Raw genomic sequence first — 17943 nt, forward strand, 5'->3', positions numbered from 1 at the left:
TTTAACATTTAACTGTACTTCCGGTCGAGTGCGCGGATAACCGCGGTTTTTTCTAGCAGAGTAAATAAAATAGCAAAAACAACGAAAAGAATGTTATAAACATTGAATAATGGTATGTTAATGTGTACAAGTGTAAGTTCAAGCATTTCACAAACATGGAACATCAAAACTCGGACGCCCGATCACAATTTCTCACCAGAAACGATTTTAATGTGTTGGAAAATGAGACTTTCAGCCAAAATGGCGGACCTTGGTCAACGACTACAAGAGAGAAAAAGCGGCCTCGGGTAAACACGGGCAGCAGTAACAGTGAGTACGAACGGTCCCAAACATTGTCGGACTACGAGAGTCTCTCACTTGATGCTAAGCTGTCTATGCTGTTCCAGGAAATGAAAGGCATATCTCATAAAGTTGACCGTCTAAACTAACAAAATAAAGTAAACACTATGGAAACAACACTGTCTGACCATGATCGGCAGAGTACAAGTCAATAGATCTAGAAGCTAGGTGTCGCAGAAATAACCTTTTAATAAGTGGCATCCCAGAGGACAGGGATGAAAATTGTCTCCATAAAATATCAACTTTCTTGAGAGAGAAGCTTGAGATCGACCCCTGTCCTCCTAACCCCCGAATACACAGGCTGGGGAAATTCCGGCACGGCTCCACAAGACCCATCATTATATACTGTCTGGATTCCGTGACACTGAGCACATCCTCTCGAATGCTAACAAGCTCCATGAAACACTTTTTCACATAAATAGAGATTATCCACGCGAGATTGTTGATGCCCGCAAGCAATTATGGCCACAGTTCAAGCGCCTACGCCAAAAATATCCCAAAAGCAAGGCCAGCATAATATATCCAGCCAAAATCATTCATGATGGTCGCGTTGTCGCTGATGCCTTTCCAAACTGGGATACGATCATGCAAAGCAGCCGTGTTACAAAGCACAACCATTTTTTCACAAACACACAGTTTGCTCCAGCTAGAAATGTAAACAGATCCCATACACAGCCAGCCATGTCACAGGCTCCTCGTGCCCATTCCAACGACTCGAACAAGGCTGTATCGCAGGAGCGTAGCCAGCGCGATGCTTCCCTTGTGCTTGAGCGCAGGACTCCGCGAAAGCAACAATCGCAATCGCCTTCCCGGAGGAGGAATCCTCGCCAACACGCACCTAGCAGGGACCACCCAAACTGCCAGTTGGAAACGGCCCAACACGCACCCCGCAGGGATCCCCCAAACCGCCAATCGGAAACGGCCCAACACGCACCTCGCATGGATTCCCCAAACCGCCAGTCGGAAACGGCCCTACAGCTTGGCTCTTGCAGCCTCAACCACCGATACAGCGCCCATGGGACGCATCTGGATCCAGGAACACACCTTACCGGGGCGGAGCTCACTAGGACCCCGAAGGAAGACACTGTGCCTCTAACCTGAAAAACAGTAATATTAAATTAGGTTGTTTAAACGTGAGTGGCCTGGGAAAAAGACTGTTTATAACTGAATTCCAAAATTTTATTAAAAATTATGATTTATTTTGTGTCTCTGAAACGCACGCTGACGAAACCGACATTCTGGACATTCAAAATTTTACTTTCTTTCAAAAGCACCGTTCTAAAGAATATAAAAGAAAATCCGGAGGCATTGGCGAGCCCTTGTTTGTCTTATGTTGGTTAATATTCATCTTGGTCAATTCTAGGTTAAGTTTGAAAGTAGGTCATATGTGGTTTAAACTAGGTCAACAAACCAACTCACAGAAAAGGTTAGTGAACACTCCAGAGGTCACAATTTCTTCCAGATCTTCATGAAAATTAGACAGAATGTTATCTCTATGAAATAAAGTTTCAGTTTGAAAGTTGGTTGTTTGTCGAAAACTAGGTCATTAGGTCAAAATATAGAAAACTTCCTTTATCTTTCTACAGGTCACATTTTCTTCCTGATTTTCATGAAAATTGCTTACAATGTCCATCTTAATCAAATCAAAAGCTGAATTTGCATGTTGGTCATGTGCAGGCTAAAGCTAGGTTACAACTTAGTCAAATCATACACAAGTTTTTGACACTATAGAAGGAGTTTTGGGTGAGCGATACAGGGCTATCTTGTTTTAGAACAGCCTGTAGTAAGAAATGGAAGGTATTGTATTTGTTTCAAAAGTAACATTTTATTGTTATTGGAAGTAACTGAGCAATTATATGATGTCATAGTTTTGGTTATTTTGCTCACTTGTTATGATGTGACAAGGTGAGCTTTTGTTATCACTCTTTGTCTGTTGTATTTTATCCAAAGTTTATTGTGAACACATAAGATATCATTTTACAATGTTTAAATTTGAGTGTCACCTCTTTGCCAGATTCTTATTAAACTAGTCACTTCTATGTCATTTTGGGTTTCATATTCTATCAACAATTAGGGCACTAGGTCAAATATAAGAAAATGTCTGTTAATACTTTAGTGGTCACATTCTGTCTCTGATCCACTTGTTAATTGGTTAGAACATTATTTTAAATGATTTCAATGTCAAGCTTGAAAGTAGCATATTCAACATTTTGGTCACAAGGTCTAGTCTCAGTGGTTAACAGGTCACGTTCCAAAGTGGGTCATGTGCTTCCAAGCATTTAATCAATAACTAAAATCATTAAAATCTATGTTAACACTTACATTTTTTACCTGATCTTCATGGCAGTTGATCAGAATGTTCAAATAAATAAAAGTAGGAACTCGGTAACAAGGCTCAACTAGACCGGATAGATGCAAATAGTTTGTTCATACTCACAATGCCTTTTTTTCTAGATCTGAATGAAAAATTAGTTAACACCACTAGGAAACAATCAGTTTCATGTGAACCACATTGTGCTGTTAAAGCTATCTATGTATAGTATAGATTGTTACAAAACATTGTTTATCAATAAAAATAAATGAAAAAAATGGCTTTCTAAAAGTTGTAGACTTGGATGATATATTCCTCAACTTATAATCTACGAAAATCTTTTGAGAAGAAAAACAAAATTTGACTATTATCATACCCCAACATACTGTGATTGGGAGCAAGCACAGGAATTCTCAATTATGTTCCTCGAAAAATAATGGGTTAGCATCTTGTTGCTGTTTTATCCAGTTGTCTGTACTATTACTCCCAAAAGAATTGTAAGTTCAAATATAAGATATTTAGGTAAATAAATCTCATTGAAGGGAGTTCCAAAAACGGAAACGATTGCACCACAACCATTAACTATTGACCTGCGGATAAATGACAAGCAATAAAAATTACACAAATGCGGTGATGTAGATAAACTTAAATGGATGCTGATTTATTTTATGCTTTCCGGTGATTTATACAGAAATATCAGTGAAATAAACTGGTATTTCACTGTTTTAAGCAGTGAAAAATAACAGTGAAAATATCGATATTTTTCGCTGTTTTTCTGGGATAATCGATATTCCGCCGAATCCAAGAAATATCCTCTATATATCCATCCTCTTCAAAAGCATCGTCAAACCAATACTTTCAGTGCTTTGATTTTTAGAGCTATACATAGCCTGATAGTATATTTTTCAAGCAGACGAAGATGTAATTGATTTCACAAATAGAATTGCCGAAGATGAATTAAAAATTATGTTTAATGAGTTGGATAAATTAAAAATTATGTTTAATGAGTTGGATAGGCCATTTACAAATGCAGATGCATTGAAAGGTATTTCAAAACTAAAGTAGGGGCGAAGTGCAGGGCCCGATTGTATTTTAAATGAATTTTTAGTGTATGGTAAAAATGTATTAGTTGATAGTATTGTGAAACTGTTCAATAAGATTTTAGAATGTAATTATATCCCTTCATGTTGGAGTGAAGGCTACATTTTACCTATCCACGCAAACTAAAAATATGCAGAAGCGCAAGCTGGCTTTAGGGCTAAAATGGGAACTAGGGACAATATCTTTGTATTACATGGTTTAATAACCCATATAGCTATAATCAAACCCAACAGTTATTTTGTATATTTGGTGATTTTCTAAAGCGTTCGATTATTTGGTTAGACCAAACATTTGGCACAAATTATGCAAACTGGGTATTACAGGTAAGCCTTTTAATGTTATCAAATCTATGTATAAGAAAGTACGCTCATGTGTTAAAACTAAATTGTGAAAGTGGAGAAATGTTTGAAAGCCTTTTAATAGTACTCTTAAGATGTTTCTGTTTATGTATGCAGATGACATTGTGATTTTCACAAATTCAGCGGATGAACTGCAACAAAATCTTGATATTTTATCGGCATATTTTAAACGTCGGAAATTAACTGTCTAATCTAAACTTTTATTATGATGGGAGTATGGAAACGTATATGGTACACCCTGATACCGTGATGATGTAAACATTCTATGACGGCATGATATGAAAAAAGGTGTCATGTCGTCAAAATAACTCATCGTGTCGACTAAAACTACGATGGCAAGTCATTTTCAAAAGAGCATGACACCTAAAATTATGTTGATTTGTCGACATAAGATAAGTTGTCCAGACTTAAACAGTCCGCATGTTGACATAAGAGCCAAAATCTCTGACAATATTTTAACCTTTAGCCGTCTTGTAAATTTAACTAGTTCTGTGTTGTTTACTGTATGACGGCATATATCTTGATGACTTGCAAGTAACATAATGTTGACATGGCGATATAACTGAAGGAGTCGATATAATTTATGTGGACAAAGGGCGTTGTTTAAAAAAATATGGAAGCGTGTATGTTTCCCAAAACATATGGTCATGCCGGATTAGTTTATATCGACTTACTGTGAAATAACATTTTTAGTTCAGTTTTTATTGTGCTATATTGTTTTGTTTATTTTTGCTCATTTAAGTTTCGTTTTTATCGCAAATGTTCTATTTAGCGTACTTCAGTACTTTCAGAACGATTCATCCATACTCTAGTGCTGTATGGCTTTTACATAGATTGTGACACTTTTGTAAAGTTGTTTCATATAAACCAAATTGAGGAACATTTTAACCAGGTTTTCCGAAGGAAAAACTCGGCGGGCGGGTGGGCGGGCGGGCGGCCGGTGGGCGGGCGTTCGGATGGCGGGTTGTCGGGCGGTCGAGCGGGCGGGCGGGTGGATGGGTGGGCTGGCGGGCTGGCGGGCTGGTTGGCGGGCGGAACAAGCTTGTCCGGGCCATAACTTTGTCATTTATTGTGAGATTTTAAAATCATTTGGCACATTTGTTCACCATTATGGGACGGTGTGTCGCGCAAAAGAATTACGTCAATATCTTCAAGGTCAAGGACATGCTTTGAGTTCAAAGGTCAAAAATGGCCATAAATGAGCTTATCCGGGCCATAACTATGTCGTCCATTGTGAGATTTTCAAATCATTTGGCATTTTTGTTCACCATCATTGGACGGTGTGTCGCGCGAAAGAATTACTTTGATATCTCCAAGATCAAGATCACCCTTTGAGTTCAAAGGTCAAAAATGCCATAAATGAGCTTGTCCGGGCCATTGTGAGATTTTAAAATTATTTTTCACCATCATTGGACTGTGTGTCGCGCAAAATGATAACGTCAAGATCTCCAAGGTCAAGGTCACATTTTTATTGAAAAGCTGGCGATCCCTTGTTTTTAAGTTTAAACATGATATGTCTGTTGTTAATCTTGATTTTGTTATCCCCGCCATAGGCGGAGGGATATTGTTTGGCGTCCATCCGTCCGTCCTTCCGGCACATTTGTGTCCGGAGCCATAACTTGGAAGTGCTGTGGTGGATTTCATTGAAACTTGGTATGAGTGTATATATGGATAAGAGGATGATGCACACCAAATGGCATTGTACACCATCTGTTAATAATGGAGTGATGGCCCTTTATATCTTGAAACAGAATGCTTTTTTAATATAAGCTTACAGCATTATCTCCATTAACACATGAGTCAGAGCCATGAAACTTGCCATAGTTGTTCGCAATGATCTGCGGGTGCTTCACATTCAACACCCATAATCCTAGGGTCTTAGGTCAAGGTAACACATTTAGGTCAAAGGTCACAAATATGATTAATTCTTAAGTCATTTCTTTACTATGCATCAAGGGATTATGTAATAACTGCATTTTATTGTCTGCAAACCCATCACAGGTACAAATGGGTTAAAAATAAATAAATAAGAAAAGGCACAACCCTTTACTTATACCTTTTCTTTTAGTTCTACACCCATCCATAAACACAATTTATTTGGCAGGGATATCAATTCAAGGAATTTGCGTGTTATCTTAATGTTTGTATGTTTATGCTACATTATTCTTTAAATGATAGAGGTCGAATGTTTTTGTTTTTTATGCCCCGAAGGAGGGCATTAAGTGATCGGACTGTCCGTCATACTTAAAAAAAAATGCTCATTACTTCTATGTTGCTTCAGATGTAGCCTTCATATTTGATATGCATGTGTGTATGTACAAGGCCTTTCTATACGCACACAAATTTTTACCTCTTTGTCCTTGACCTTGAACTTAGGGTCCGCGTTTGGGTTTCGAAATCTGCGTTAGGGTTTAAAAAATGCTCATAACTTCTATAACGCTTCAGATGTAACCTTCATATTTGGTAAGCATGTGTATATGGACAAGACTTTACCATACGCATACAATTTTTGACCACTTTGACCTTGACCTTGAACTTAGGGTCCGCGTTTAGTTTTCAAAATCAGCGATTAGGTTTCGAAAAATGCTCGTAACTTCTATCAAAGCTTTTTTTGGGTGCATATGTCATCCTATGGAGAAAGCTCTTCTTTATTCAACTTTTTTAACCATTTCTATAATTCTCAAATCATTTGAATGAAAGTACAAAACTCTGTTATTCATGTCAATGTAAACATTCTGATTCCATGAGTTATTGCCCATAATGTTTGTATGTGTATGATATATTTTTTTCCAAATGATGGACGTTCAAAAGTTTTTTTTTCCTCAAATGTAACCATTTCTATTATTCTGAAAACATTTGAATGAAACTACAAAACAATGTTATTTATGTCAATATTTATTATTCTCATTCGATAAGTTATTCCATTTGATGCCATAGGCACTATAATGTAGAACCTTTTAGGTTTCTTCAGTCAGCAGCCACAAATTGAATTTGTATAAAAAAATATAGAAATACCAAGATGCGCATATGGTCACATAATTACATACATACATACATACATACATACATACATACATACATACATACATAAATACATAAATACATACATACATACATACATACATACATACATACATACATACATACATACATACATACATACATACATACATACATACATACATTCATACATACCTACATACATACATACATACATACATACATACATACATACATACATACATACATACATACATACATACATACATACATACATACATACATACATACATACATACATACATACATACATACATACATACATACTACATACATACATAATACATACATACATACATCATACAAATCAACATACATCGCACAATACATACTACATACATACATACATACATACTACAATCATACATACATACATACATACATACATACAGACATACATACATAACATACATACATACATACATACATACACTACATACATACATACATACATACATACAGACTACATAACATACATACATACATACATACATACATACATACATACATTACTACATATATACATACATACATACATACATAGCATACATACTATACCATACATACAAACATACAGACATACAGTGGATGCATGCATACATACATACATACATACAGACATACAATACAATACATACTCATACAGCCAATACAACTGCATCATGCATGGCATACATGCATACATGCATACATGAATACATACATACATACTAGCACATAGCATAGTACATGCATACAGGACATACTAACATACATACATACATACATACATACAGTACAATATGCAGACAAGACATGACATACATACATACATACATACATAAATACATACATACATACAGTACATACCATACATAACATACATACATACATACTACATACATCCATACATACATACATACATACATACAACATAACCATACATACATACATACAACATACATACATACATACATTGTGAACACTAGAGGCCGCATTTCTTGTCCGAGCTTCATGAAACTTTGTCGGGACATTTGTCCACATCATACCTCAATTGAGTTCTTAACTGGTCATGTGGGGTCGAAAACAAGGTCACTTGGTCAAAAAATAAAGACCTTGTGAATACTCTAGAAGTCACATTTACTTTGCTTAAATGTTTGTGTAAATGATATGTCGCTTCTTAAGTTCGAAATGATTCTGGTCGGTTGAAAAACATGGCGGCCAGGGGGTGGGGCAGTTTTCCGGACATGGCTATAAAGTTACCTTGTAAGTCACATATTTTCCCTATCATGAAACTTAGTCAAAATAGTGGTTTTATTGATATCATGGGCGAGTTCGAAAATGGTCAGGATCGGTGGGAAAATATGGCTTTCAGGGGTTGGGTTAGTTTTCTCTATATGTATTGTTTGTTTGAAACTGGTTCTGGTCCGTCAAAAAACATGGCCACCGTGTGGTCATTTTCCATATATTTTATGTAGTAAAAGAAGCTTGTGAACACCATTAAAGTAACTTTTGATTGACAATCATTATAAAACTTAGTCAGAAAATTGGTATTATTGATTTTTCAGTCAAGTTCGAAATTGGTACTGATAGGCGGGGAAAAAATTAGCCGTCAGGGGGTGGGGCAGTTTTCTCTTTTTGTTTATAATGTAAACATGTGATAACTCTACAAGTTGCATTTTTAGCCCAATCTTCGTGAACTTTGGTCAAAACTTATGTTTCCTTGACACTTTTGAGTTGTTAAATGGTACTGGTCAATCAGTATTAAAAACCATGTCTGCCAGGGGGTCGGGCCATGTCTACCAGGGGGTCGCGCCATGTCTACCAGGGAGTCGGGCCATGTCTACCAGGGGGTCGGGCCATGTCTACCAGGGGGTCGGGCCATGTCTACCAGGGGATCAGGCCATGTCTACCAGGGGGTCGGGCCATGTCTACCAGGGGGTCGGGCCATGTCTACCAGAGGGTTGGGCCATGTCTACCAGGGGGTCTGGCCATGTCTACCAGGGAGTCGGGCCATGTCTACCAGGGCTCGGGCCATGTCTACCAGGGGGTCGGGCCATGTCTACCAGGGGGTCGGGTCATGTCTACCAGGGGATCAGGCCATGTCTACCAGGGGGTCGGGCCATGTCTACCAGGGGGTCGGGCCATGTCTACCAGGGGGTCGGGCCATGTCAACCAGGGGTCGGGCCATGTCTACCAGGGGATCGGGTACCATGTCTACTAGGGGGTCGGGTAATTTTCTATATATGCTTTTATTAAATACTTTGGAAAACCTTAACCTTGACTTGAAGTCAGCCTTTGTCATATAAATGTTCTGAAATATTTGCACACGAGTTTAACTCGTCTTTCTTTTCATCTCATTCCCTCAGGTGAGCGACCCAGGGCCTCTTAGACCTCTTGTTGGCGTTACTTTCATTTGTCTAACCTTTTCTGATTAAATACTTAAGAACAGTTTGAAACTCATTAGCTGTTATGTTGTTTTATAAATCATCTTTTTAAATTTGATATTTAGAATTAGAGATTTTTAATTTAAATTATCAGTTTCTATGCGAAGATTTGAAGCTCAACTTTTGTTAAATCAGAGTAAAGTTTTTATTGAATCGGATTTTAATGCTCACTATCATAGTTTCTGCTTGACACTTCACTGCAGCTATTAAAGTGTTATCTTGAACGCGCTTTCCGGTCTCTTAAATGTAAGATGTTTAGTTGTCTCTAGTTGAAAATGTGCATGTTTTTTGTGAGGAACTAATTTGCATAAAACCGAATTAAATACCAAAACTAACCTACTTACATCGATGAAGCGAAGAAATAGCGTTTCAATTCTTATACATGTAATTACAATTATCATTCTGCATGTGCATATGTTTTCAATGGTTTGTCTAAAAGACAATACATGATTTGGGATTTATTCGTGCATGAATTTAGTAAGCGCCTCCTTTTCCAATACGCAGTTTTGACTGTGTACATGTCGCACATGGCATAATTAATCCAAGTAGTCCCACGCTCGATTTCCTCGTGCGCTTCGTGAAGGCATCTCGCTTCATTGAATATTTAAGCCCAGTAAAATTATATACTATAGCCAATCAGAATAATGTACCCAATTGAAATTATGTAATCAACTGCATGACAAATTAAATGCCATTAAAGTCAAACGTTACTTTTATATTCGCCGTGCATTTTACAATGATGACTGCACATTAATAATCCGGTTGAGTATATATATATATATATATATATATATATATATATATATAGGGCCAGTCCAAAGACCGATCTAGTCAAAGGGTACGTGTATTACAACTAATATAAAACTATACCGGCTCTTAAAAAAATATTTCATTTTTTTAAATATTTTGATAAATAAAGTGCGATGTGGACATAATATGGAAATAAAAGCATACTTCAACCTTACTAGCTTTGAAAACTGTTCAATCACAGCTGAGTAGGTGATTTCGCTTTAGTGAAAATTTTAACGGACGACGAAGAAAGACCGATCACATTAACTAGCCCTAAAATTGATCTACAAATAGCCCAATTTTGTGTCACTTTTGAATAATTTTCCATTTCTTCAAAATCGAATTATTTGGCCATTCAAAAAAAAATAAAGATCAAATTGCAGTATGAACATTTATTTCAAACATGTACAAGATAAGTATTGATGCAAAGCATCAAAGGGCGTCGGGAATATCAGTGTAAAAAGGCACTCAATGAAGTTACATGGAACGACTTTGTTCTACTGTAAATATTAATATATTATTTTAAACAAAATAGAAAAAGATACTGGTATAACCATTATCTATGATTGTGTGTTATAACTCCCAAGTAACCATTATCTATGATGTTGTGTTAATAACTGCAAATAACCATTATCTATCATTTTGTGTTTTAACCTCCAAATATTTCTTAGTTCATTTTATTTGCATTGGTTTCCTTTTTTGACGATGCTGGAACAGCATCGTCTAAGGTTTGATAACAAGTAAAAAAAATCTTTACAATGGCGACCTATGTAAAAGACCGAGCCAGTCCGATTGAGATAACTCGATTTTTCAGTTACTTCCCTTGGCATTTGCCACTGCGTAGGAGATTGCTCGTTGATTTTCATTGAAAACATTCTTCTAGCAGAGTTGTCGTTCGTGTTGATAAAGGTAAATATTAATAGAACAGCATATCCTGGAGAAACAGATTCAATAAGTGTATCAGAACGTTACATCCATTTTATTTTTATGGACCGATGAAACAACTATACATTTTCTCTATTTTGTTTGATATTTGTTCTCGATTTAGTAAATAAATTGCGAATAAAAACATGTAAAATTAACTTTTTACGTGATCACAAAACTAAAGAATGCGAACAATTTCGAACCTGCAAATGGTAAACGCTGCACTGCTATGATATATATAGATAAAACAACATATCTTTGCGTAATTGTCCGTCCCGCTAGCGCAGTGGTAAGGGCCTTCGCTTTTTCACCTTTACGACACCAGTTCGATTCCCGCTCCCGGCTCAATGTTATATTTTGTCTGTTTTGTGGTCACCATTCCGAACAGGTGTTTTTTCCGGATAATCTCATCCCCCCCCAGGAGCATTTTACCATATAAAAAATTAAAAAGTATTTCAGTACAAATCAAACAGCTTCATTCAAAATGCGTCCCAACTGTCGTCAATCTAATCTTAGTAGGTAGGAGTGCTGGACACACTCCGGGTCCCAACATTATGCAGCCTCAGCGCGGAGGTAACTCATTACCTTGAAACAACACAAATACGCACACTGGGTGCAGCCTAGGCGCGTATAGACTAAAACAAGGCAACAAACTCAAGTGCGGGCATAATCATTAAAAAATTTCATATTGAATACGATATTCTAACAGAAATTACACAGCCACCTAATTGTACATACCATGTTTGATATTTTGTTTGATTGTTAGATTTCAGCATATAAATGTATAAGGTCATTTCGCTATTAGTTAACTTATCCATATTTTCGTGGGCGAACTCGGATAGTCAAGTGCTCATACGATTGAGTTCACATGGTCCGGCTATGTGCTCATACCTACTTTCGAGAATCACCATGAAGGTATTGCCATACTTAATGAACAAGAATGTGACCCGCCTCCCAGTTTCGCTCAATGGGTCAAGTTACCCACGGGTACTACTTCCCCGTACCCCTAAACTTTTTTTCGTACCTAAAATGTTTCGAACGCAAATTTTTTTCGTACCAAATTTTTTTTCGTACCCAAAATTGTCGTACCCAAATTTTTTATCGTACCCAAATGTTCGTATCAACATACACAGTTGTGGTGATATAGATAAACTTAAATTGATGTTTTATATCCATCCTCTTCAAAAGCATCGTCACACCAGTACTGCAAGTACTTTGATTTTTACTGGCATCTGTGTGCAGTTTTCATTAATGGGACAGAACTGTGTAGGTTTTAAAAAATCTGTTTCATCTTGTATGCGTTATTTCATATTTTTCTCAACTTCAAGGGGAGATGATTCGGAACTTATTCTTACGTTGCTAATTTACGATAGGGGTTGAGTACTCATTGATATGAAAACACTGTAAAAGTTATAATGTGTTTACGAACACCCCCCCACCCCCCCACCCTCCCCCCCCACCCTCTCACCCCCACCCTCTCACACATATATTTCCACGCTTTCCAGCAGCATCTTTGAAACAACTAGGAGAAAACTAGGAAAATAATTTACAAAAACCTAGGAAAAAACTAGGAAAATGTAGTAAGGTTGAAACAAAAACTAGGAGTTACTATTAAGAAGTTTATTACCTTTTCGACTTTTCCCTACCTGATTACCACAGTAACTGTACACATTTCACGCAACAGGGCTGTTAAGTTGACTAATGGCTATATTCTTGAATGTCACTCAACCTCCATCTCGACTCAACCTCGACTAAGGAAGGCTCGAGGGCGCCTTTGGTTAGTTTGAGTCAAGGAAGAGATTGGTATTCACAGTGTTTACTTAGTCCAGGAGAGATAGAGGAGTCGACAAAGCATGAATGTGTTTTGTTGGGCACCTATTGTATACAATCCGTTCAATAGCATAATTTCAAAATAATTGGTTTATAACAATATACATGTGTAAATTACATATTCATAGGTGTAAAAAAAGTTTGTTTTGAATAACACGAGCGACCCTATTTTTGTTGCGACCCTAAAATTTGCTTTGCTATTTTGAATCGACTTTGTAACAGAAAATTGTTTGTTTTGGGGCATTTTCTTATGTCCAACTTTATATAGTTATAAAGGATGTTGCATAGACATTATGAAGATTTCTGTCTATGGATATCGTTGGTGCATTATGAAGTTGCTTGTTTTAAAGTAAAAAGGTTCAATGAAAAACAAAGAAAAATACGCTGACCTAACTTTCCTTATTTTTTTGCGATTGAAGTGGAAACAAACACCTTTTTACTAGTTATACTAGTTATACATTACAATCAAATGTTTTTATATGAACACAATTCCATTAATGGTTTTGTTCAATATGGTACATGTATGTGACAAATTTTAATGATATGTTATAATAACACCACTTGTTTTGTGACTCCTTGCGTTGACAAAAATATTATGTATATTTCAGTGATTTTATAGGTATTTTTATTTATTTTTTATTCTGTACGTATACAACTTGATAAAAAATAATCAAAAGACAAATGCGTACGAATATAACAAGGGAATGGGTAGCATATTCGAAGCGCGAATCATCAGAAACATTATTACTAGTAGTATCATCATTATTTGTTTTGTAGATTCAAAGTTTTTAGTGTGTGGCCTCGGTAAGTAGGCACAATATCTGCACGGTCTGCAATACAATAAACTTGTAATACTTGCTATCTTAAGTATAAGCATTCTATCTTCTATGTCGCAAATAATAAATTTTCAAAACACAAAACCACAGCACAAACTAAAAAGCCATAGATCTGACCTTACATCACACCATAAGCATATATGAAAGATCCTTTTAAATGTAAATACTAGTATGTGACGTGAATTTAGACACTAATTGATAGGCAACAATCCTCGCATTAAAATATTACCATTCGAAACAATAATTAAAAATCATACCTGAAAAAATGTCACAAAAAGCGAGTTAGTACTGACATAAGTGGATTTCCTCAAATTAAATGTTGTTTACCATCTTGTATTTCATGCGCACAAGATTCAAGTGGTATACAAAACTAAAACAATAGCCATCACCAAAGTGCTCTAGAATAAATATTATATCAATTAACAAAAAAATTTGTGGTTCCAAATCCGCAAAACAGCGTATTTTTCCGGTTACCCACACTTTGAAATAACTAAAACTAACAAAATAAACAATATAGTTGTACGAGCTTCTGTTTCGGTATTCATAAAAAACACGTTTAGTGAGGCTTGAGTAACAACTTCACTACCTCGCCATATCCTCCCTCAGGCGAGGAACCTATGTACCTATGAAGTTTTATGATCCTAGGCGTAAGCATTCTTGAGTTATCATCCGGAAACCATTTTACTGTTTCGAGTCACTGTGACCTTGACCTTTGACCTAGTGACCTGAAAAACAATAGGGGTCATCTGCCAGTCATGATAAATGCACCTATGAAGTTTCATGATCCCAGTCCTAAGCATTCTTGATTTATCATTCGGTAACCATTTTACTATTTCGAGTCACTGTGAGCTTGACCTTTGACATAGGGACCTGAAAATCAATAGGGGTCATTTGCCAGTATGATCAATGTACCTATGAAGTTTCATGATCTAGGCCTAAGCGTTCTTGAGTTATCATCCGGAAACCATCAGGTGGACGGACCGACCGATATGTGCAAAAAAGTATTCCCCCTCTTCTTCGAAGGGGGGCATAAAAAGTGTCATTGAAAGAGAAATGTGCCTTTAGTCCTTCAGCCAAGTACCCAAAATTGAGGTGGGGTGTACCAGTAAGGGGGGCAAAACTACACCTATACATCAAGGAAGATGCATGCCAGTAGCATATGAAAATGGTTGATAACAGTCTGGTACTGGCGGCTTTTGGTATTTTTTTCTCCTTTGAAGATAGGGCCTCAATGAGCTGAATTTTCATAAATTGTCTGGGAGAAATTGAACCGAAGTAGGGTAAATATACACTTTGACCCCCCAAAAATTGCTACACAACGTATTTTCACTGATCCTGGTAGGGTAGAAGGTCCTTAAAAACATAATAAAAGTTTACCACAATCAGACCTCCGGAAAGTTTTTTTTTTCAAGATGGCCTCCAATACGGCCGCCAATACCTATTAATGATCATAACTATGTAACTATCCAATCAAATTTGATGAATTTGGTGTCTATACCTAGATTTCAAGGGGCAAAGAACACATTATGATCATCAGAAATTGTTTAAGTTTAATTTAGAACACACAAATTCAACATGGCGTCGAAAACGGACGCCAAGATGGCCGCCAAAACTAATTTATGATCATGACTATGTAACTATCAACTTAAATTTGATGAATTTGGTGTCTATACTCAGGTTTCAGGGGGCAAATAACACATTATTATCATCAGACAAAGTGTAAGTTAATTATGTTGCACAGAAATTTAACATGGCGTCCTAAATGGCCGCCAAGATGGCCGCAAAGATGTTCGCTAAAACCTATAAAATGATCATAACTATGTAACTATCCACTCAAATTTGACAATTTTGGTGTCTATACATAAATGTCAGGGGGCAAATTACACATTAACATCATCAGACATTGTTTAAGTTTATAATATTTCACACAAATCCAACATAGCGTCCAAAATGGCCGCCAAGATGGCCGCCAAAACATATTTATGATTATTAAATATAACTATGTAACTATCCACTAAAATTTTATGAATGTGGTGAATATAACCAGGTTTCAGAGAGCAAACAACACATTAATATCAAATTTATATTATCAGACAAAATGTAAGCTAATTATGTTACAAAAAATCCAACACGGCGTCCAAAATAACCATCAACATAATACGAAGAACCCCAAGTCCATAACTTGTTACTCTAACGTTATGGTTGTTATGTAAAATGCCATAGTTTAAGAGACAACAAACACTTTAATAGAATTGAGGTTATCACTAAGGAGTTGACTAATCATAAAATCCAATGTACGACATTTGTAAGAGCGAATGAACCAGCACATGACTTCATGATAGGATCATATTTTACTAACTTCTGTAGACTTGATTTTTTACCGTTGTTGAAAATCATTGAAGATTAATTACAGCCTGAATGAGCACAAGTTCTTTCAAAAGGTTAATATTATACACTTTGCGTTCCTTTGACTACTTATTTACATAAAAGCGGAAGTAGATGATTTTATTGTCCCTTTCGGAGTAATGCAGGACCAAGATGAGCAAATCTGTATCCTCGCCCACCAACGTTGTGGTGCTACGACGGGATCGTTATACTGTATTTAACAATTTGAACGTCTGCCTCCCCTGAAGACAGAACAACATAGCATCCCATTTAAGTCAGAGTTGTTCTGATCAGAGCAATCATGCCGGTCTTGTTTCTGTCACGATACAAAAAGTATTCCCTTTTTACATGTGCATTCTGTTTTTTTTGCTGAAACTCACAATGTGATTCACGTTTCCGGTGCGATTTATCTTTGTTATAATCACCGTCTTCATAGCCATCGAACCCCACTGTCGCTTGTCCGTAATGCCTTTCACTGAATCTGCATAAGACTCGGCTATTGCGTTATGTGAGTCGCCCTTCTCCATGGTTAACGATGCAGCAAAGTACCACCATCATGCATCTGTTTCATGAATACAGTTCATCACAGCCTCACATGATGTGTATACAGCATACTCTCAAATTGCCTGAGCGATCTGAGGCTTATCTGCTGTACAAAGTATGTTCTTGGCTTCAAAGAAGGCAGCAGGATGAGAGCTCAGTTCATAAGACAAACGCATGCAAGGGAAGGATCTCCATATTTTGACACCACCAGAAAACGCTGGAACAGAAGAGCAGGATCAAAAGCACTGTCAGAAGTGATCTTAACAGTCAAGCTATTCCAAAGAGATTTGGAAGGTCGCCGTGGTGTGATGGATATGGTGTCCGCCTAGCGACCGGGAGGTCACGGGATCCATCCCCACCATGGGAGCGTTCTTTAGATCTCCCCAAAAGACACCAAGTACTGGTTCTAGGCCCAGGAAACGGACTCGAGAGTGTTAATATAAGCCTAAACCTTTCGATGCAATCGACCTAAAATAAATAGAATTGAACTAAAGAGATTTGGCTCTGTATTTTCTCGTGAATTTATAAGCAAAGACCGACTTTCCTTTGATATCTCTTATGATGGTATTCCCAACCGCCTCAATTGCATGAACAGTCACATGTGACCCAGTCACTATGCCAATGACCATGTTTCTGAGGGTCAGCTGTGTATGGTGATCAGGTTGTAATCTGCGTCTGCATTTTTCTAGATCTAAAGAATCCACTTTGATGCACACTTCAGTTGAGATTTTGTGTTGTTGACTTGTAGTATCGGTCAGGTCTGTGTAATCATGCATCGCACTGTTGTGCTCGGATGTTGCAGATAGGGTCCCAGGGGTTTGCATTTCCTCAGTCATTCCACTGCCGCGAGGTAGACCACATGCGCTCTATTAAAACATCATCAATGTTTGCTCAATAACAAGATCAAGTCCTAGCCCAGCCCAGCACTGATGGCTCCTACAAACAACGTGAAAACCAATACCGAACTTTCGATAAACGTCCGGGTGCGTTTCCTCTAGGTTGCTCATTTGCTGCAGATATATGTAGTAATAGGCAGATTG

At 37.1% G+C, this 17943-nt stretch overlaps 1 protein-coding gene across 7 annotated transcripts in view; it reads right to left on the minus strand.

Moving 5' to 3' along the window:
* Positions 1 to 17943, minus strand: part of LOC127848763 (uncharacterized) — a 65425-nt gene continuing 47482 nt past the window's right edge. For all 7 annotated transcript variants that reach the window (XR_008034757.1, XR_008034753.1, XR_008034750.1 and 4 more), the window contains exon 4: positions 1 to 1436. The gene's annotated coding sequence lies outside the window, so the exon portion shown is untranslated. The remainder of the gene's footprint in view (positions 1437 to 17943) is intronic.

The sequence above is a fragment of the Dreissena polymorpha genome, chromosome 10, assembly GCF_020536995.1.
Source record: "Dreissena polymorpha isolate Duluth1 chromosome 10, UMN_Dpol_1.0, whole genome shotgun sequence".
Taxonomy (NCBI): domain Eukaryota; kingdom Metazoa; phylum Mollusca; class Bivalvia; order Myida; family Dreissenidae; genus Dreissena; species Dreissena polymorpha.